Source organism: Camelus ferus, chromosome 27, assembly GCF_009834535.1.
Source record: "Camelus ferus isolate YT-003-E chromosome 27, BCGSAC_Cfer_1.0, whole genome shotgun sequence".
Lineage (NCBI taxonomy): Eukaryota > Metazoa > Chordata > Mammalia > Artiodactyla > Camelidae > Camelus > Camelus ferus.
The window spans coordinates 18,496,842-18,518,749 of NC_045722.1; the positions used below are offsets into that span (position 1 = coordinate 18,496,842).

A 21,908-nucleotide genomic window follows, 5' to 3' on the forward strand; every position below is an offset into this window, starting at 1 on the left:
TACAGTACAGAAGCCCATGACAAGTCATGATAAATGGGTCGTTATAAAATCCATGTTCAGGCAGCAGCAAGCCGGGGATCATGCCATTCGTCATGGCAACACGAGACCGCTAATGAGCCTTCATCGCATATTCATGTGTGAGGAGGTTCCTCTACCTCCTCCCTCCCCGAACTGGTGCCTAGAAATAGCTCCATCCCAAGCTGAAGCTCGGACCTTCCTCTTCGTCTTCTGCTTCTGCTTCTCCTTTGTTTTTTTTTGTTGTTTTGTTGTTGTTGTTGTTGTTGTTGTTGTTGTTGTTTTATTTGTTATGTTGTAGCAATTACACTGTAAAAGTGTTGCCCAAGATTGATTGCTCTGATCTGTAGTTCAATTGTAAATTAGAATCCACATCCCCCTGGGGACCCACGGCCCCTATTTGTGATTAAGAAAAAAGCCCCATAATAGACTAATAGCGAAAGTTCTCTCTCTTTTACTTTCAGGCAATTAGCTTGATGAAATGGCCTCTTTTTGTGTACCCTGGAAGTGTAAACCGATATCATAATGAAGTATATGATGTTTATTCTATTATTTGCACCTTGCCGGGTAGGCAGGAACGCATAAGTAATGGCTGCTTTGTCTGGGACGTTTACTGATTCACAAGTAAACTATTTCTTAAAGATGCAGTGTGCGCATTCTGAGGCTTGAGTTAGGTAACCTCTCACTGTGGGTTAACCTTCATGGAAAAGACGCTCTACGTAGTCAAGAGGAGAAAAACGAATTTCCCAGGTAGTGGTGAGACCAGGAGTCTCATACGCAAGAGCCGTCTAGCTGCTGGGCAGCTCTTGGGTGGAGGAGGTGAGAAAGTAGGCATGGCAGCCCTCCGAATCAGTGAAGACCTGGGGGCTCTTTGGCAGAGTCCTGTGGTGACTTTGCCTAGTGAGACTCCAGTTAACTGTAATGTGGGCTTCACCTCCCCCAATTCCTTTTGAAACACCAATGCTCTACGCTCAGGTGGTTAGACACTAACCCCGCACCATGTATTATATAGCTATCTATAAGCGGATTGCAAACCATCCCCCAACAAAAAAGTCTTGCCTTTTCAAGATCCGAAACTTTGATCTCATAAGTTGTCAGGAAAACAGTCTTCAGCTTCCTACATGCACCAGCTGACAGAAGTTTCAACCAGCGAGCCAATGAACGCGATCACTTGTAGTTGGTGCCTTTCCAAAGCCATGTGCGTTCTTCATATACAGTAATTTAATATTTATTTTCCTTTCATTCATGAGGGTCTCAAGAGTAAAGGAAAAAACAAGTGTCCCAACTGGCAAGATAGAAATAAAGAAGAAAGAAAAACAAAACAAAACAATAACAATCTAGCTTGGTCGAAAATGGTTTACAATGGGTTACTTATCAAGATGTTGATTACTGTTCCAATTCCACATTCCAATTCCCTGCCACCCACCAAATACTTCCTGGGCTTGTGTAGTCTGAATACCTCCATGCCTCTCCTCTTTGATGTGAACCCTGTTTGCTTTTTCAGAAAATTACTTTTATAGCAAGGGATATCACTAATTTTTAAATACTGAATTGGACGTGCATGTTTAGATTGCTGTATTTTAAAATTAAAATGTTTAAGCTAGCCTATCGTTACATATAAAGTGTGTTTGCATTTCCTCCCAGTTCCTGGTTAAACAAAACCTTTGGGGAAAGTTTATTACTATATCCTGGAAAGTGATTCTAATGTTGCATAATTTCCAACGATAACCTGAAATGAGCTGCTTAGAAATATTTCAGGAAAATTCACTTAATACCTTTCTTGCTAAAAGTCAAAAGTTCTTCCCAGTCTTTATTTGGGGGCTGATTTTCTCCTTAATTTTTACAACATGAACTGCTGTGTAAATTATAAACCTGCAACCTAATAAATGTATATTTTCATTGTTCTTCAAAACATTGGACTGTCTGGCTACCACAGTGCTGACGTATTGGAAATATACTGTAAACTATTGTAAACTTTCAGGTGACTTTGAGCCTTGGGAACAGTCTCCTCTGCATTTACAGCCCTTACTTGCTGAAACTTGTCACAGTTTTTTTTAAAGAATGCATTGATTCTATAACAATAATGACTCATATTTACCAAATGCTTCATAATTTTTTCAGTTCTTTCATATAAATTACATTTTATAAATAATCCCATGAGATGAATCAGACAAATAATTTAATTATCGCCCTGAAGTTAGGAGGGGTGGTAATTGAGGCTCAGAGAGCTTAAGTCACTTGCCCAAATTCACAAGTCAATAAATGCAAAGTTGATCCTTGTCCCCAGTCCTTGAACTCTAAAATCTCAGCTCCTTCTGGGAGGCCACACCCCCTTATCCTGAGCTTCACGGTCACTGTAGGCAGCAGCTCTCCAGGATCTCACAGCTTTTACTGTGAATAAGCCTTGTGATCTTTGTTTATATGTGGGCAAGACGGACAAATGAGTGTAAACACACACACTCACACACATCCCTTGATAAATACCTACAAAGAAAGAAATAGAATTCACACTGTGTGGGAATCTAAAAGCAAGGACACAAATGAACTTATCTACAAAACAGAAACAGACTCACATACATAGAGAACAAACTTATGGTTACCGGAGAGGGGAAAGGGGATGGGAAGGGATAAACTGGGAATTCGAAATTTGCACCTCTTGAGGAGTGATAGAAATGTTCTCTATCTTGATTGTGGTGGTGGTTTCATTTGTGTATACATCTATCAAAACTCATCAAATTGTTCTAGTGAAACATGTGCAGTTTACTGTATTGGAATCATACCATAATTAAGGTGTTTAAAAAAAGAGAGACCCACAGGGGGGAAGAAAAGGAATTCACATTGTGTGGTTATCTCCTTACTTAAATTTAACATACATCATCTTGGGGAGAGGGTACAGCTCAGTGGTAGAACACATGCTTACTTAAGAGGCATGAGGTCCTGGGTTCAATCTCCAGGACCTCCATTAAATTTTTAAAAAATTTTAATTCAAAATAAATAAATAAATAAATAAACCTAATTATCCCTCCCCCCCAAAAAAGAGCTGCATAGTATATACTTGATTACAAACATATGCTTAGACTGGAGGGATATCAGCCACAAAATAAAAGCAATTATCTAGATAATTCAAATTTGAGGGATAAAGAGAGAACTACTTTTTATAAGATGTAATTTATATGAAAGAGCTACAAATTTTCCAGTGATTTAGTTGTGTCTTTTCACCAATATCTCTCTAAGACCTTTGCACATGCTGCTCCCTCTGCCCCGCCCTTACCCTTGTCACACATTCCCATAGAACTAACTCAACCCTCAATCTAGAATCAGCTCAAAGATCACTCCTCTTTAGAAAAGGTCCCTGACTTCTGTCTCTACTCCGGTTCCACATGCCTCTTTGATTTGATCTCCACACATCAGCCTCCTTCATCTCAGTAATGGCATCTCCCATCTTGAAGCCAGTGAGGACAGGATTTGGATCCATAATCCAGCAAATACAAACTCTCAAGGGTGTGCTGGACCTAGCTGCTGAAGTGCCTCCCATTCTCAAGATCCCAAACATACCAAAGTGCCACGCTCAGAGCCCTGAGATTAGCCAAGCAGTCCAGGGCTGTTCTTTGCCAAGGAAGGACCACCACTTTGATGAGGGACAGCAGCTGACCCATGTTTGCCACTTGTAGAAACAGACTTGAAACAGACAACTACATCAGGTAAGACTTCCAAAGCAGAAGCCACTAGAGTAGGCAAAAGTTAAAGACAAAATCACATCAGTCATGATTTCTTACGAAAAACTATTCCTGCCTGAACCGAAGAAAGAGAAGACCAGAAATTAGCCCAAAATAAATGATGCCAAAACCGTGTATAAATACGTCCAAATCCCAGACGTGACATTACCTAAACATATAGGAGAAACGAGGGGATGCATCATTATTATTTCATTTAGTCATCCATCCTTCCATTCAATAACTCCTTCAACAACCACTCATTGAGTCTTGAAGGGGTCATTGCAAAAGCAGACTTCAGCCCTGCCCTCATGGAATGTACAATTAGTGGGAGAGAGAAATATATAATCACACCATTTAAGATAAGGTGGCATACCAAAATCCATACAGGGAGTACCAGTAAGGATAAAATGGGACTCCTAGTGGGATCTTGATAAAGACAAGTGCTTCAATATAGAAAATCCTACAATAGAAGCCTGAAGAATAAAGTTATAGATGAAGGTACAGAGAAGGGGGGAAGGCATCTCTGGAAGCAGAATGTGCAAAGGCCCAGGAGTGGAACAGAGCTCAGCAAGTTAAAGAGCCCCTGAACAGGCCAGCGAGACTGGACCGCTAGGAACCGGAAGTAAAGTGTAACGTGATGAGGCTGAGGGCAGAGGTAGGTAGAGCCAGACTATGTAGGGCTTTGGAGACCACAGAGAGAACTTTGGATGCTGCCTTAAGTCTGCTGTAGAGCAACTGAGGGGTTCTAGGCAGGAGGAGCTCCAGATCATATCTACAGAAGGTTAGATGGTAATGGTGTTGACACAGTTTGAATAAGGAACCTCAATTTGTTAAGAAAGAAATATACAAGGGTTTTTTTTCCCTCTAGCCCTAGCTACCAACCATGCTCTAGGGAACCCCTTCCCCTCTGCTGCTAGGAAACAGACCTCTCTCCAACCTACATCCTGTGTGAGCCCAGTACCAGGCCCGCCGGTGCTGAGCGGGGAAGATCTAGAACATCAAGTAACACCCGAGGCTGATTTTTGGATCAATCCTGTGCAACAGTGACTGTTCTTGTGACAGCGAGCCGCCTGCTCAAATGCCATGCAGCAGAGCTGGAAGACGCCAGGTCGGCTCTGGCTGACACGAAATGGAGTAGGAGCTGGTCCAAAGTGTCCATAAGCAGTCACTCTCAGCACTTCGGGAGGCTGACTGTGGCTACGTGACACGAATCACTGCCCTGCGCCCCTTGACCCAGGCAGGAACTACCCACCCTGAACCCCCCAGTTAGGGTACTCTGCCATCAGTACTTATTAATGGCCTGTCTCCTCCATGCAGCAGCAAGATCCACACAGCAGGAGAGGCATGCACCTTGGTCACTGATTAGTCGCTGATGCCTGGTGCAGTGCTAGGCACATGTAGGTGCTTAGTAATGTTGTTTGTCTCATTTATACTATGGTCTGCAACACTGTGTTGTCGCTGTTTGTTTGTTTTTTTTAATCTCCCCCTGTAAGTTCTTTGAGAGCAACGTCCCCATCTTTATATTTCCAGTTAGTACCTGATACAGGATTAATTGTTTAATGAATTAATGTACAGATAAAACAAGTAATATAAAGGATCTTCATTAACGCCCCCAACTCTGCCTTCTTCTTAGTCAGCCACAGATGGTATAAAACCGCATCATCTGAGAATCTTACCTGCCGTCGGTATTCATTGCTAAAAGATGCTCCCTTAAGACTAGTGGTTAATACATTTCTATATATTAATACACAGCCAAAAAGAGGAGGCATATAAAAATTTCTGCAGCCCAAATAAGGTCGATAACTGAGTTAACAGTATTGAATCAATTTTCTAACGTTGACAAGGTACTGTGGTTCTGTAAGATGTTATCTTTGAAAAAACTGAGTGAAGGCAACAGGGGATGTCTGAATTCTTTTTTATAACTTCTGTGGGTCCTAAAAACTATTTTAAAGTAAAATATTACAATGTCTTAAAAAACAAACAAATTTTAATATTTCCTCTTATACATACATCTTTATATCTTTTTTAGTTTTATATCTATAACTTTAATTTTCATATCTATTTCTAGAATAGCTGAGAAAAAGTTGTAATCATTCACTGACGCTCTCAAGCACCACACCAGTATACAAAAAAGAAAATGCCCTAATTCTGGGCACTGTTACTGTGATCTGGCCAGAATGGCATGTAAAATATACTGGGAGAGAAAGGAGATGCATTACGTTTGCCTGGTTCAAGCACATCCTAGAAATGATATTTTCATAAACAAAGTGCCGATGGCAATGATCTTCTCTTCTCTTTTCCTTTTAGCCTAATTCAGGTCAATATCAAGTATCTCTGTCCCTTCTGCGGAGACCAGGTTTTGGAAGAGACATAGCAATTACAGGCTATGGGAAACCGTTAGTGAAAAACTCATAGGAAGCCAGAATGCCTTTAAATTTCCTTCAACTTAGCACTGTAGATGCTTTTTCTTTTTTTAATGTCAATTTTAGGAAAAGATACTTGAAATAAATATTTCAAGTGTGTCTGCTCCAATGATCTTCCTGGAGTTTTTAAATTACATGTTCAAGACCTCACTGTCATTTACATGGATAACCATGTAGATCATGATATCAAAAATCTGAAGCATAGTAGGCAATTTTTCTGCTGTGGGGAGATCTGAAAACCACCAAGGAAAAATCCATACATACATAGATTAAGGTAAAATTGCAGTTTATCTTAAACTGCTTAAACATGGAAGTTCCCCCCAAGAACTTCCTCAGCATGAAAAGCTGCAATTTCCAATACTATTCAATTAATAAGCTTCCTGGGGTCCATATGATGAAAATTATGAAAAAACCTGTAGATATCATAAACAGAAAGTCAGATTCAAAGAAGAATGACATTCCCCCATTTTTGTTTTCCCTGAAAGCCCTTTAATAGGTACATCTACGAAGGGTGCCTGCACAGTAGTCCCTGTGGTTTGGCGATAACCTATTTAAATTAAGTTCAGCTCAAGGTATGGCACCTCGATGTCACCTTAACCCACACACGGGCTTGCCCAGAAAAGATTCAGAAAGACACAGTATGATAACCAAGTGCCGGAAAAAAATGCTTCTCTGAAGGCTAGAAAACCTCATTAGCCAGAGCATCCATCTTTAATTCTTCAGGATAACATCCACAAGCTGTTAAGACAGAGTTTCACTTAATAAAGGAAATGGGGGCGGGGGGGATGCAAGAATGTTTTTTAATATTTGGCTTATTGATTCGTGAATCAAAGAAGAAGAAACTCTAATTACCTCTGGTTCTATCAGCACTGAAAGATTTCTTCCACACAACCTTTTGTGTGACAGGAACAAAGCTTTATTCCAAAGAAAATTCACTTTCAAACATCCCCAAAGAGACAAAATACCCACTAGATTCTGCAGCTCTTTACTGCTTGCCATGGGCCAAGATCGTGCAATTAGAATCAGTCACTTTAAGTGCTGAAGTCTTATAATGCTAATAGATCACTTTATAATGTGAGCAGTTTTTAAAAGTCGTGTTTAATTTTCCATTATTACTGCACTGCATGCTAGTTGTGTCCGTCTATTCAGTTATAGATTCTTAAGTCCAGAGAGGGCAGGGACAGCCCAGCGGTGGCTGGGGACATTGTCCTATTCTGGTTTCAATTCTTAGACTGAATTAGAACTCTAAAATAGACCATATTTCAACTTTTTTTTTTTCCCCTAACCGTGTTTATTTTTATTTCCAAACCAAAAGACAAGGGCTCCTTTTTGGTTTTGTAATTATTTTGTTTCAAAAAAGTACAGATGGACGCAGAAGCCTCTATGAAGCGCGCGTGTGTGCACGTGCGCGCGCACGTCAGAGGGGATGTGCATGCGCGCGCATGTGTGTGGTTTTCTTTAAGAAAATGAAATGAACCATAAAATAAGCCCTTAACAGTAACCTAAGAAATAAAACAAAATCATTTACAACACATGGGATTGTTGCAGGATATGTCGAGATTAGATGGTTTAAGGGAGCTATCCTGAATGTGGAAGCAATTATAATGAAATTCATGACTCATTAGCCAACATTCCATATTGTGTTTCTCATTTGTGGGTCAATGTTATTAGGAAATACAGACTTAAGATGTAGATGTTTCATTGACTTCAGTGCTAGATTATAGATAGTTGGACCATACAATGACATTTAAAGCAAAGATTCCATGGTTTTGAAGTTTTGCATTTCTCAGACGTAGGCAGTTTGGTCCTTAAGGTAAGGATGAACAAAATAACCTCGAAAGCGTATTGGTAAAAATGAAGTTGGTGATAGAAGAGTTGTCTGTAAATGTAAGGTAAGAATTACATGGTGCACACACGCACTGACGGATGTCAGTGGGGACTTTACAGGCACACTGCTTGGTATGCACCACGGCTGGTGAACTCAAGTACCCAATACTGTATGTAATGGGAACCAGATGTCTAACCGAGAGAGGAAAAATATTTTATAGCAATAAATGTGACATTGACTCTTAAAGGGTTTGCTGCTTTTAAACAACTTCCCAGTCTTCCTCTTCCTCATATGTTAAAGTAGACGGTGTAAAGAAATGATTTTCATATATTTAAAAAAAAAGTGTTTCACTTGCTACGAACTTCTAAAATGCATACATAAGGAGAAAGGATCTGAAAAAGATAATTTTGGAATTCATTCATTTGCGAAAGCATTGTGCTCAGCCATGCAAAAAAAAAAAAAAAGTTATTAAGGCAAATAAAGCATAATTCCTCCTGCCCCTTAGGAACTTAAAATATACAAGACGTGATAAGATGCATACAGCTGTGATGGGGACATGGCCAAAGCAGGCCCTGGGAAAGAGACACAGAGTGCTCTGAGATTTCAAAGGAGGGAGAGAAAACGCCTGTAGCCAGCAGGTTCCATGAAGGAGCATCCCGCTGACTCATCCTCATCCGGGTCTCCAGTATCCTCCTCGTCACGCACCAGTGTTGCCCTGGGGAAGGCCGTCTGCACCCTTGCTGGCCCCTGCCGTGATCTCCCAGAAGCTCTGTTCTCTCTGCCTCCCCCCACCCACTCCCAATACAACCGTGACTTTGCTGCTGGGACAGTGGTTCTAAAGCGCTGATGCCATGGAGGAAACAAGTCAGGTTGCAGGCTCCGTAGGGTCCACGTCTTGCTTTGCCATGTGCTGGCTATAACCTTGCAGAATTCCCTTAGCCAACCTCCTCCCACTTGCATTTTCTCTTCTGTAGGGTGAGGATTACCAAAGCACGTGTCTCACGGGCCTGGTGTCAGGATTGAATGAAGTCTGCACATAACATGCTTTGCTAGGTGCCACCATGAAGTGAGGGCACTGTTGGTAGAAACTCTTTTAGCTGTTCTATCAATCATCAGATCTAGTTTTTATAGGATGAAATCTAACAACCTCATTTTGGGGAGCCAGGGTGATAGGAAGCTGGGGCATACCTGCTTCTCCAATTCTTTCTCTCAACCCCTTCCCTCAAATCCCCAACTTTCTTCCCACCCTTGTCCACTTGTCATTGTCTGATAGGCTTTCTGTGCTCCAGCCCCTGTGCCTTTGCACATGCCATGGACGCTTTACCTTCCACCTAGCTACATAGCACATTCTTGCTGACCCTGCAGGTCTACTCAGCAGCGGATCTCTCTGTGTCTTCCCTGATTTCCTGTGAAAAATAAGTGCTTCCTTTACTAGGCCAATGGTCACAAATTCTTGGTTCATACAGATAGCATAGACTGAAGCAGGACAAGGTAATCAGTAGGGAGTGGTGGGGACTGTTGCAAAAAGGAGAACTCATGCCTTGGCTACGAGGGGTCAGCCACTCATCACTGTTGCCATGATGAAATGAGGGCTCAGTGTTGCTGAAAGCTGCATGATGAAATCACTCAGTACTGCAGAAACTTTTATTTCTTCAAGGTAACATAGAAATCTGCATTTTTTATCTGAAATCTCCAGTTGTTAACAGTTGGCAACTAAATTTGATTTTTTTTTTTTTTTTTTTTTTAGTGCTATAACTTTGCACCAGACAAAACCCTCTGGGAACCAAATGGCCACCTGTGGGCAGACCTCGGCTCTTGGATCACTTTACTCAGGGATTTCCTTACAGGTGCACCCCCTCCATTCTGGCAAATTTAAGTTTGTCTAATAATTGTTTGCCCACATACTTCTCCAAGAAGGACAAGGAGCATGTTGGGTTTTCTTTGTCTTTCCAATGTCCAGCATGGTAGATGGCTCAAAAAAGAATCTCAGTGAATTTTGTATTAATATTTCCTGAGTCTGAAAACCAGAGTAGGATCTGCAGATGGGAGGTCCTTCCAGGCAGGTCAAAGAAGATAGGCATTCCTACTCCAAATATCTCGATTTCTAAAGAGGAGAGATTTTATAGATATCATAAGCCTTGGTCAATATCTGACTTCCTTAGAATGGTCTGGAACTCTTCCTACAAAGCTCCAAAGCCTACTCCATGACGAGTAAGACTGGAATCAGCCCTGAAATGTTAATCTAGTCTATAAACTCAGCCTATATGCAGACTTAGTCTGTAGTTGGCATGTAAGTGAATAACTCAATGAATGAATTAAATCTCCCTGAAAGAGCCCCAGCTCAAGTGTCGGATGTGACCCGGTCTTAATTTTGTTAGAAAGTGAGCATAGAGCAAATCCTGGACCAGAAAGAGACACGTTGTCTCTGAAACCATGGACAAGAAGAAAATGATAAAAGCAGGGATGTGGACAACTTAGAAGACTCAGTGAACACAATGACAATACTTTTTTGTTTTAACATTTTGAATGTCCTTACTTTTTGATCTGATGATGCAACTTCTAGGCACCTCTCTCAAGGAATAATCTTGCATAAATATTTAGCTGTAGGTATGTTCATTGCAGCTTTGTAATATTGAAAAACATGGGGGCTGTTATATGAGCAATAACAGAGGACTTATGACTAGTAATAACAATAAGTGAAATCTACTGAACCCTTACTTATGTGGTAGATCGTGTGCTGGGAATGTTGGCATCATTGTATCACTTAACCATGTTGCTCTATCCATCTTACAGATGAGGACTCTCAGGCAAAAGTGTTTAAATAATTGGCCCAAATCACATAGCAAACAAGGGTCAGCACAGGCATTTGAACTCAGTACTTGTTCTCCCACAAATATTCAACATCCACTGTAGCCATTGTGCAGTCATGGAAGTTATAATCTAGGAGGGTATAGGGTGATTACAAGAAAACTTATGAAGTATTATGAAGTGAAAAACGTAGGTTGCAAAAAAAAAAAGTGTCATCTTGCTCAGGCATTGTTAGATAAAGATATCAGAATCCTTCAGACACTGCTCCACCACTAAAGAAGGTTTTGAGGTGAGAATAAAGGCTATCCTGCAAAAGGCACTGTGGGATTAGTGCCAGAGATAAGGGATGCCTCTAGACTCCAGGCATCTGTTCCTCTGCTTCTCATCCTGTGCGTCTTCTACTCATCTCTTGCAAACCACCTTTTTCAATAACTGCACCTCAGTGTAACCCAGCTGGGGCCTGATGTTCACCCTGGACCAATTAGCTGGGGCCAGGGGCTGGAGTTCTGTAACTGCTGCTTCTATAAAACAGCAAATGGTTTGGAGGAAAGCACTACCTGTCTAAGTAGTAATTCTGTTTTTTTTTTGTAAATTAAAACCATAAATATGGAGGGGAAAAAAAAAGATGGGAAGGACCCACACCAAGCTATTAATAGCATTTAAATGTACATTTGTTTTCTTATTTATGTTTCCCTATGTGTTTGAAGTCTTCTACAGTGGCTATAAATTACTTTTGTATGAGGGGAGAAAAGGGGCCCAACTTCTATGAGGACTTAGAAAGTGAATGTCTATAGTCGGTGATATTTGGAGAGAAAGAGAAAAAAAGTATCCTTAGTGATGTTAAGGTGTAGGAAACTCATACCAAAGAAAGGTTAGTAGCTGAACAGCAGACCCCACTTCAAAAGTCTTGGAGGTGGAGCAAGTCCTCACCATGAGGATGTCAAGGCTGTACTGGTGGAGATGCAGGGTGCTGGGGGCACCAGGGCCATTGCGCCATGGCACTGTGCTGGGCAAATGGCTCCTAGGATAAGACAAGTCAGAGCAGAGAAGAAAGGCATGAGCTACATGGAATATAAGATACGGTTTTAGAAGACAAGAAACCATGACCATAAAAGGAAACCAAAATGGAAATATGTATTTCAAGCAATCAAATGAGGAATGGGGCAAGGAAGAGGAAGAATATTTTTTTGATCTGAAACAAGATAGCGGAGTTGCAATAGGGGAGAAAGGAGAGTGGGAGGTGAGTCCTTTTCAAGCACAGAGAGGAAGGATAAAGTGATGCCAGGGGAGATAAAGGGATGGGGACCTTAGGACTATAGAAAGCATAACACATAGAAGAATAAAATGGTTGAAATCAAAGAGGGTTGGTGAAACTAAGGTGAGGTGGGAGAAGAGAAGACGGGTAACAAGAAAATGAGATCTGGAGGACACATTATTTGGGCTTGAACAGAGCTTGCCAGAGCACTGATTCCAGAGTTGGGGAATGTTGACCACTGCTGTCTTATTTTCCTCCAACGGTCCCCAAATGATAACCTGCTACGAGCCCCTCTAACTGCACTCTGCCTATGGTCTCTCTGTAGACACGCACTCATCTTCTATTCTACCTGGTCCATGATCCCCTACTACCTTGCTGTTCTGCAGAATAGATTTTTCATTACTTTTCACTAATTACTTCATTGATTTTTACATCTCCAACCAGACAGGTGGCTCCTGGAGACTGAGAGGTTGGGAAGCAGCTGATACTGTGGTTGGATAGTAGTGGTTTTAAGATGCTCCTCAAAGCCAGAGAAGTGTCCTGTGTGATCTCCCTTTGAATCTGAGCTGACCCTTGTGACTGGTGGACCAACAGCATATGTACCTGTGCTAGAACAAAAAGGATGCTTCAGTCTTTGCTTTGTTCTCTTGGGATGCTCATCTTTGGAGCCATGAGTGGCCAGGAAAGGAGCACAAGAGTGAGATGCTGTGAGGACGGTCTGGCCACATGGAACGACCAGGCCTTCTAGCTGATAGCCCAGCTGAGGGTACAGCAAGGCAGGGCCAGCATCGACCACCATATGTGTGGGTAAGGAAGCCTCAGAGGTCACTCCAGCTTCTGCCACCATCAGATCTCAGGAAAGCCTACCTGAGAGCCACCCAGCTGAGCTCAGCCAACACTCAGAACCATGACGGATGATCACAAATGACTGTTGTGGTTTCAAGTCTTTAAATTTTAGGGTGAGCCTGTCATAAGGAAATAGATCATTGAAACAGACATAGTTGGTTCCCAACAAATATCTATTCAATTTAATGCAACAGCAAATAAGGGAAGGGAACATTGTCTCTTGATCTTTTCCTCCCCTGTTGTCTTACTCTCCATTATCTTCTGTTCCTTGGTCAGGCTCTCCTTATATCTTCCATCTCTCTCTCTCTGCAAATCCAGAATTTATCCCTGGAGAAGAGGGAGTTACCATCCAGAGAGCCCGGGCTCTCTCATACCTACAAAAGGCCTTTGTTTTCTCTCTTCTGGTATAAAAGAGCTCAAATTCTTTTACTAAAAAAAAAAAAAAAAAAAATGGTTCTCATTTTCCTGTTCTTGACTGACTTTATTCCTCCTTCCCAAATGATCTTTGAGTCTTGTGTGTACTTTTTAGGATGTAAAAATTAAGAACAAGATACTCTACCCGTAGATGGTCTTGGCTGGAACCTCACCCTTATCTGGAAAACACCATTGTTTTGGCCACTTTCAGATCTCCTTGCGGCTGGCTGCCCTGCCCATCCGCTGCAGGAGTCCTGACTCGGTTCCCCAGGCAGCACGGGGGGTCTGGCGGCAGCAGCTGCATCAGGAGCTTGAGTGGGAAGGTCAGGATGGCGGTGGGGACGCCCAGTGCAGCTTCAAAGGCAGCCTCACAGGAGGGGTGCTCAGACGCTGTAACCTGGAGACCAGCCTGGCTCTTCTTGCTCAGAGAGACAGGCCACTGAGCAGCTGATAAAGCACGGAGGTTGAGGAAGGGGTGAAAACTAGACCAGAAAATTCCCCCACCCTCTATGTGGAGGGGCGAGTGTTCCCTCTGTGCTGCCTCTCGGGGTAGCCTGTGCCGCCCCTACCTCGAAACGTCACCTGTGACAAGCCAAGGCGGGTGCCCACTGACAGAGTCCTGCTCTTGCACAAACGCACAGAAGTCTGGAGGAGCAGAGAACTGCTCAACGGAGATATGAAAAAGCGATCCCCAGCAACGGCCAACTGCATGCAGGGTTGGCCCAGCTCACCCACAGCAGTCAAATATCATCTCAGGTCAAGGAGACAGCCCCGCAGCCCAAAATAGCCTCCCTTCCCAGTTGCCATCGGGTCTAAAATTATACCATTGAAGATTTATTCCTTTGCACACCTCACTTTCACTGGGGGCCGGTCTGGGTGGGGGCAGGGACTGATGAAGTGTCTTCACATTAAGGTGTAAAAGGCTTGACAGCTCCACTGGGAGTTATGTGGGGGGCAGGGAAGGAGGCAGGTGTTGAAAGGAGAGGGCCAAGGCAAAGGAAGTGCGGGTGAGGGAGACCAAAAGGAAACTTCTCCTATTTCAGACTTTTACCCAGAAGGAACCGAGCTGGCAGCTACATCATAAAGCCGAGGCCTGAGCAATATGCCAATAAATTTGAACCATGCATGTAAACAATTTTAATCATGTATTCCTTGAAATGCCTTTATAACACATTACTATGCAGAGCCGCACAGACCACAACTTCAAATTGCCTAAGCAGGCAAGGAAAAAAAAAAAAAGTAAATGAAGGGGCAATTAGAAAAAATAGCAAGAGGAAATATGAGGAAATGGTCTCTACCTATCAGGCTGGAACACAAAAGCAAGCTCCAAGCAGGTAATCAGATCATCTCCAACAGAGTCTCCATTTCTAGGGGAGGAGTTCCTCAGAAATTCAGGCAAGACCTCTGCCCTTATATACAGAAGTTTGGTTAACTTGACCCCAGAAGATGAAGCAGTAAACAAAATAAAAACAATCACTATTGGAAATACTCCTCCACCGTCCCAACAGCCACCAGCTCCATCTGATTCTACCTTTGAAGTCCTTAAGCAATAGATAAAAATTTCAGAAAGGTAACACACACCCCCATCCCCACCCTCACCCCTGCTGAAACCACCTCTGGGGCAGAAAGCCCAGCACCATGGATCCTGGATGTGCCTTAGGCTGAGGCTAGAATACAGATAGGGACTAGAGGAAGGAAAGAGCGAAAGGCGAGGGAAAAGAACAGAGTGCTGAGAAGGACAGGTTCCAGCAAGAATGGCCAACATGTCCTCATCATTAGTCTATTCAAAAAGGACTGTCATTTAACTTTACCTCCAGTCCTCCAAACTCCATGAAGGATGGACATTTTATTCCCAGTGTTATGACTGAGATCACTTTGGATGAGAGAAATTTGGTGACTTGTCCAAGGTCATACAGCTGGGTGTTCAGGGACATGGGTAGGTCTTGAACTCTGAGTCTCACTAACTAACCCCTCTATTTCTTCTACTCTAATGGTCTTTGGAGCTACAGTACCCAGGGATTCCAGAAATGTTCCTCCTGAGTCTATGAGTAACTTACTGATAATTTCTGTAACTAAGACGGCCATCCTTAGCCTTGATTCGTTGATTCACTCAACAACGACTGAGTCTTAGCAAGGGCCGCGCATTGTTCCAGGAGCTGGAGTTCACCTTCGTGGGGATGTCACATAGATGACTCCATGATGGTTAGTCTCAGCTGTCCACACACTGTACGGTGGCCAGATCATCCTTTTCTATGACTCTTGTCTAATTTTCTCATGATACATAAGACCATCTGAAACCACGTAGTTCATTTCTTATTCACTATTTGACTGCTTGCCTTCTCTCTCTAGAAAATGAGGTCCTTCAGGGCAGGGACCCTCTCTGATTCAAGCTATCTCTCTAGTGCTTAGAACAGTTCCTGCACGTGATAGGTGCTTAAAAAATATCTGGCCAAGAAATGACATTGAATATCAAAGAGAGCTTTTTCCCCAGTGCCTGTGATGTGTCCAAAGCCATGTGAGACCGTCTGCATCAATCATCTCATTTTATATGAGCCAAAATAGAAAACGGATGAGGAAGATGGAGTTCTAATAATGGTGAAGAAAGGGCTTGGAAGAATTAAAGCTCAGTTTGAAATGCCTGTACCCTGTGCCACTTAATGCAAGAACAAGGGCCATCTTGTGATATTAACAGGTAACAAATTTAAAACGAATAAAAGGAAATACTTTTTAAAACAGCATATAATCTACCTGTGGAATTCACTGCCGCAGGATATTATTGAGGCAAATAGTCTAGCAAGATTCAAGAAAGGATTAGACATTTATATGAATAGGAATAATATTGGCAGTTACACTAACTAGGTTAAAAAGTTACAAGGCATGTCCGTCCCGGGGCTCCAGGGCATAACTGCTCACCAGCTGGGGTGAGGAAGGAATTTCCCCTTGTGATAGAGCATTGCATAATTGGCCATATGCACAATGGCTGGTATTTTTGCAGTCTTCTGTAACAGACGTAGAGCCCACTGCCCTGGGCAAGTTTCTGGAAAAGTCGGGCCAATGACCTCTTCACATGGTTATTTCTGTCTTCTGGTTGCCCAGTCCTGAGTAGAAGGTACAGAGTACACAGAAACGTTTCTGGGATTTGTACCTGAAAATGTTTCCATTTCAGAAAACAGAACTGGTAAAAAGAATTTTCTGTTTCCTGATGAGGAAAATACTCACAGAATGAAATCATGCCCTAGTTGGAATCTCATTAGCGACACAGCCAGCAGCACCGGGAGGCAGCCCGGGCACTGCCAAACTTCAGCACATTGGAATTCTGGGAGAATCTCACACAACAGCATCCACTCATCACTCGTGTCCATCTAATACAATGCCTTATGCACGTGCACTTAACATGTATGTGTTCAACGAAAGTGTGTTTTTGCAGGTGTGGTAAGGAAAGTTGTTTATAAAGCTGTCCACTCACCTGTCAAAGCTTTTCTCTTTGTTACACAGCCAGGCACTGTCTTTGATTCTTAGCGATGGACATCCTCCATTTTTTCTTCATCCTAACATGGAAAACCCAAAAGGCAGTTGTGAGCCTTGCATCAGAATATGTGTCCATAATAACATGCTATCATATAAACGAGGACATGGAAACTAAATTATTCATTCTACTTACTTAATGTTACAAATCTTAGTTATCCGGGTGTAGACAAGACTCAGAAGAAACTGTATCAGTGTTTGAACTATTTAAGAAAGAATGTCCCCCCAAAAACTGTAGGACAAAGAACGTTCTGCAAGCCAAAACAGAAAGGGAAATTTTAGTTTAAATCCTCAAACCAGCACTGAACCTAAAAGATTTCAAAGATTCTTGAATAAAAGCAGATAGATACACAAGAAAATGTTGTATAAATGTTAATACAGTGGGCTTCTATTATCCGTGGATTCCTCATCTGTGTATTCAACCAATCAAAATTTAATCTGCAGTTAGATGAACCCGCAGAACCCATTGCAATGGAAGGCCAGCTGTACTACATCATTTTATACAAGGGACTTGAGCTCCTCGGATTTCGGTTCCCTCAGAGGTCCGGGAACAAATCCCAAGTGGACATCGAGAAAAAACTGTGTTTCTTCTGGAAAGAGAGAGAAAAAGAGAGATCATAGTTGCCATTAGTATTTCCAAATATGTTCTCAAAAAATAAGTTAAGGGTCACTGGTCTAGGAGCCAGTCCACGAGAAAATTCTCAAGTCCCTCTGGACAGTCTTTTCCACGTATGTGATAGAATTGCTCTTGTAAGATTTGCTTCCTTAAACTGGCAAAATCGTATTACTTAGATTCTCTTAGTATAAGATCATACATGTAGTAACCAATTCCCATCCAAAAGAAAAGACCTTAGACATTTAAGTGTTGCTTCAGAGAGCTTCCAGTCATTTTATTAACTGGTGAAAGATTAATCTTTTCAATTTTGGCTATTTCCTCTTGGTATAAGATTTTCTAATTACTTTTTCATGTAATTAGCGTAAGAGTAGAAGCTATCAGATTTTTGTTTATTGGTATTGGGTTGTTTTGGGGTTTGGTTTTTTGTTGTTGTTTTGTGGGGCGTTTTTTGGTAGTTGATGTTTGTTTTTCACTCAAAATTAACCACATATCATTAGGAATTATACGTTAAGAGTGTAAGCTCTGTTGACAATTAGAATGGGACTCAAATTTCACTCTACCAGTGTTCAGATAAACCAATTCCTGAGACTCTTTTTCCTCACCTGTACAAGGGGGATATAATACATTTGCCTTAATCTGGTGGGCAGATTAAAGGAGACATGTCCTGTAAAGCATCTGACACATCGCCTGTCATATATTAAGCAGACAATTAATTTTATTTATTATTATGACTGTGCATACTTTGCCTATGTATTTGTAATCAGTAAGAGTACATAACCTATTTCAATATTATTACATTGTTTGCATAACAATAAGCATCAAGAAAATATTTTATAGTTCCATTTCCCCTATTGTTAGGTTTATGTTAAGTTCTAACTCTTGTAAACAACAGCTTGATGAACATCTTTGAACATTATCTTTTTGGTGCTGAGAATGGGTTCCTAGAGGTAAAATTATTTGGTCAAGGGTTATACAAATTTGCATGGCTGTTGATACACAAGGTCAAATGAGTTTCTTTGAAGGTTTTTGCCAATGTACCCCACCACAGCTCTAGAAGGGTATCAGTTTTGCTCTTTGGGGAATAATGGGAATTATTATTTACCAGGAATAAAAAGAAAGGAATTAAAAATAATGAAAAACTTGTACAAGTAAGTTGTTGTATCACCAGATCTAGGGGGAAAAAAAAAGAATTCTGTGAACGGTGCAAATTTCCATTCCTTCAACATTAGCCAGTTTCCTTTCAAGCACTTTCTCAAAGTGTTATACCCAACCTCTCAGAAACTTCTCCTGCAGTCACACATCTGCAGTCACACATCTTGTAGTTTTCCAGCTGAGTGAAGTCACAGAGGGAAAGGAGTGCTTTCCTGGTTTTCTGCCAGATGTCCAGTGGTCCCACGAAACCCAGTGATTCAACTGCTCGCTGCTGGCATGAAGACCCTGTGCACAGGGCCATTCCCAGAGGAAATGGGACCTGGTGAGGCTAATACATAAATATTTTCTTGAGAGGTGAAATAGCGTAGAATGACACAGCTCACATCTGACCACAAAACATGGAAGGTGTAACCCAATGAAGCGTATCACCTGAGCTCTGAAAGGGATAATCTGAGGAGGAACAGTTGGTTTATGCAGCTTTGCAAGAGACCTAAATAATAGCTGGTTTTGTGGGAAGAGAGGGAAAAAAAAAGAAAAGAAAGAGAATACTTTGGCCTTTGGTAGTGAATTTACTACATGTGAAAGATGAGGGACGGACAATGTTGAAGTGAAAATTTTCTAACTCAAGGTGATCAAAGAGAGGCTTTCCCTTAGCCTTTCTATATCAGTAGGCTGCTAACCCCCCACTTTCTCTTTAAGCAAGTCCTGAGGAGCCCCAAAACTTTATTTGCAGTCTGTGTGGGCATTGTCCTGACAAGAAAACATCTGACCTCCCTGCTCATCCACACCAAACTCTCTGATACGAAATCTCTTTTAAGACACTCACTTATAAGGCTGCTTCTCCCAGCTCAGCCACGATGGAGTATTCACATAAAAGGTGCAAATCTCAGTCAGGGTCATTTTTTTTCTTTCTTCAATTGAAGTACGGCTGATTTACAATGTTGTGTTCATTTCTGGTGTACAGCATAGTGATTCAGTTATTACATATATATTCTTTTTCATGTTCTTTTTCATTGTAGGCTACCAAAGGGTATTGAATATAGTTCCCTGTGCTAGACAGTAGGGCCTTGTTGTTTATCTATTTTATATAGTTAGTATCTGCAGATCACGAATTCCCAATTTTACTCCACCCTCCTCTTTCTCCCCTGGCAACCATAAGTTTGTTTTCTATGTCTGTGAGTCTGTTTCTATTTTGTAAATAATCTGATTTATATTTTTTTTTAAATTCCACATATGAGGGATATCATATGGTATTTTTCTTTCTCTTTCTGGCTTACTTTACTTAGTATGACCATCTCCACGTCCATCCATGTTGCTACAAATGGCATTATTTCATTCGTTTTTATAGCTGAGTAGTATTCCATTGGGTATATGTACCACATTTCGTATGTGTGTGTGTATATATAGATATATGCCACAACTTCTTTATCCAGTCATCTATTGATGGATATTTAAGTTGCTTCCATGTCTTGGCTATTGTAAATAATGCTGTTATGAACATTGGGGTGCATGTATCTTTTCAAATTAAGGGTCCCTCTGGATATATGCCCAGGAGTGGGATTGCTGGATCATATGATAAGTCTATTTTTAGTTTTTTTCATGGAATCACCATACTGTTTTCCATAATGGCTGCACCAAACTACATTCCCACCAACACTGTAGGAGGGTTCCCTTTTCTCCACACCCTCTCCAGCATTTGTCGTTTGTGAACTTTTTAATGAAGATCATTCTGACTGGTGTGAGATGATACCTCATTGTAGTTTTGACTTTGCATTTCTCTGATAATTAGCAATGAGCATTTTTTCATGTACTTATTGGCCATTTGTATGTCTTCATTGGAGAAGTATTTGTTTAGGTCTTCTGCTCACATTTTGATTCAGTTGTTTTTCGCTATTGAATTGTATGAGCTGTTTGCATAGTCTGGAAATTAAGCCACAGTTGAGCTCTTTTGACACTTGTGGATGGTGTAACATTATTTGTTAAATTCCAGAATCTGGTACTGGTTAAACAGGCTGAGAGAATTAGTTACTTCAAAGGTGGGGACCATTGCCATGATGTTTTATTTTGACTCCATGGATGTCTGCACACCTGGATATGAAGCACAGCTAAAGGCAAGCAACATAGTAGAAGGAATAAAGACTCAGCCTTCCACCACTACTAGCTGTGTGACCCTATGCATGCCATGAACCTCTCTGGGCCTCTGCTGCTACTCTGTTAAATGGAGACAGTAACTGCTTGCAGAGTTATGTGAAGAGAACCCCAGCTCCCAGCACACAGGAGATTTTTTATGTACACATATATGCATATGTGACTATGTGTGTGTGCACTTGCAGTTTTTGAAAATCAATTACTTCTCTCCATCTTTATAGCTCACAAGGTGACTTTTGAAATGTCAATCAAGAAAGGAAGGAAAGAAACAGATTTTCCTCTCCAACAAGAAAAGGCAATTAAACGTCAAATATTAACTGTTCCTGGGAGTAAATTTTTTTAATGGGTTAAAGACTTGGCCATTATAGACCTCCAATATGTAATTTCTAAGAAAGGACCAGGTAATATTTTTTTTAATTAAGTGGAAGATAAAACACTAGAACCAGTGTATCCATTCAGAAACCACTTTTTTATCCATTTTCCGGAGCTTCCCGATTGCATCATGCCTTTTAAGAGGCCCAATTTGTTGAACGGCACTTTATTTTAAGCCTTCACTTGTGAAAAGCATTGATTTATGATAGAGCTGATTAAAGCAATTGTGTCTTAAGCAATAATGACTTCAATTATTGGACTTTCACCGTTGTGCATTATTCTGATTTGCTCCCCATCCTTTCCCCATTTGGGTTGATTCTAAGGAAGGGAGTGTGATAGGTGATGTAATTTGGAAAGGTTTCTGCACAAATGGAATATCAGAAAGGAAGGTATGGAGCGATGGACTGCTGTACCCTTTTTGATGCTGGGAGGGTACTGTATTTTAATATGCTCTGACAAACTCGGACAACTCCCGGCTGAACTCCTACCCGATATCCTTAGGGTTATGGAGAGCTGAGAGTCTGCTCTATTCCCACTGGAGCACATTGAAGTCGGAGGAAAATACACCCTAAGGACTCCCTCCAAACCTGGTACTGAAAGTCTCACCCTCTCTTTTTTGTGGGCGTGGAGGAAACAGCTAAGCTCACACTTAGATCTTTAACTCATTTGAATCTAGCATTGATGTAATGCAGACCAAATTTTCTCTTCTTCTCTGAGAGCCTGTCCCCTGGATCAGGCTGGTAAATAGAAAAGTGAAATCGGCCAGGAGCCATATGCCAGGGAATGGTGG

General features: G+C 41.5%; 1 long non-coding RNA gene across 6 annotated transcripts in view; it reads right to left on the minus strand.

The window, feature by feature from the left end:
* Positions 1-245: 245 nt before the first annotated feature.
* The window catches only part of LOC106731019, a 55,104-nt gene continuing 33,441 nt past the window's right edge, over positions 246-21,908 (minus strand). The window contains exons 2-7 of one of the 6 annotated variants that reach the window (XR_004315659.1): positions 17,181-18,926; positions 16,967-17,081; positions 16,772-16,853; positions 16,219-16,403; positions 13,451-13,752; positions 12,950-13,320 (exon numbers count right to left, since the gene is read on the minus strand). This is a non-coding gene — a long non-coding RNA (uncharacterized LOC106731019). The other 5 variants (XR_004315660.1, XR_004315658.1, XR_004315657.1 and 2 more) reach the window with 5 other exon arrangements.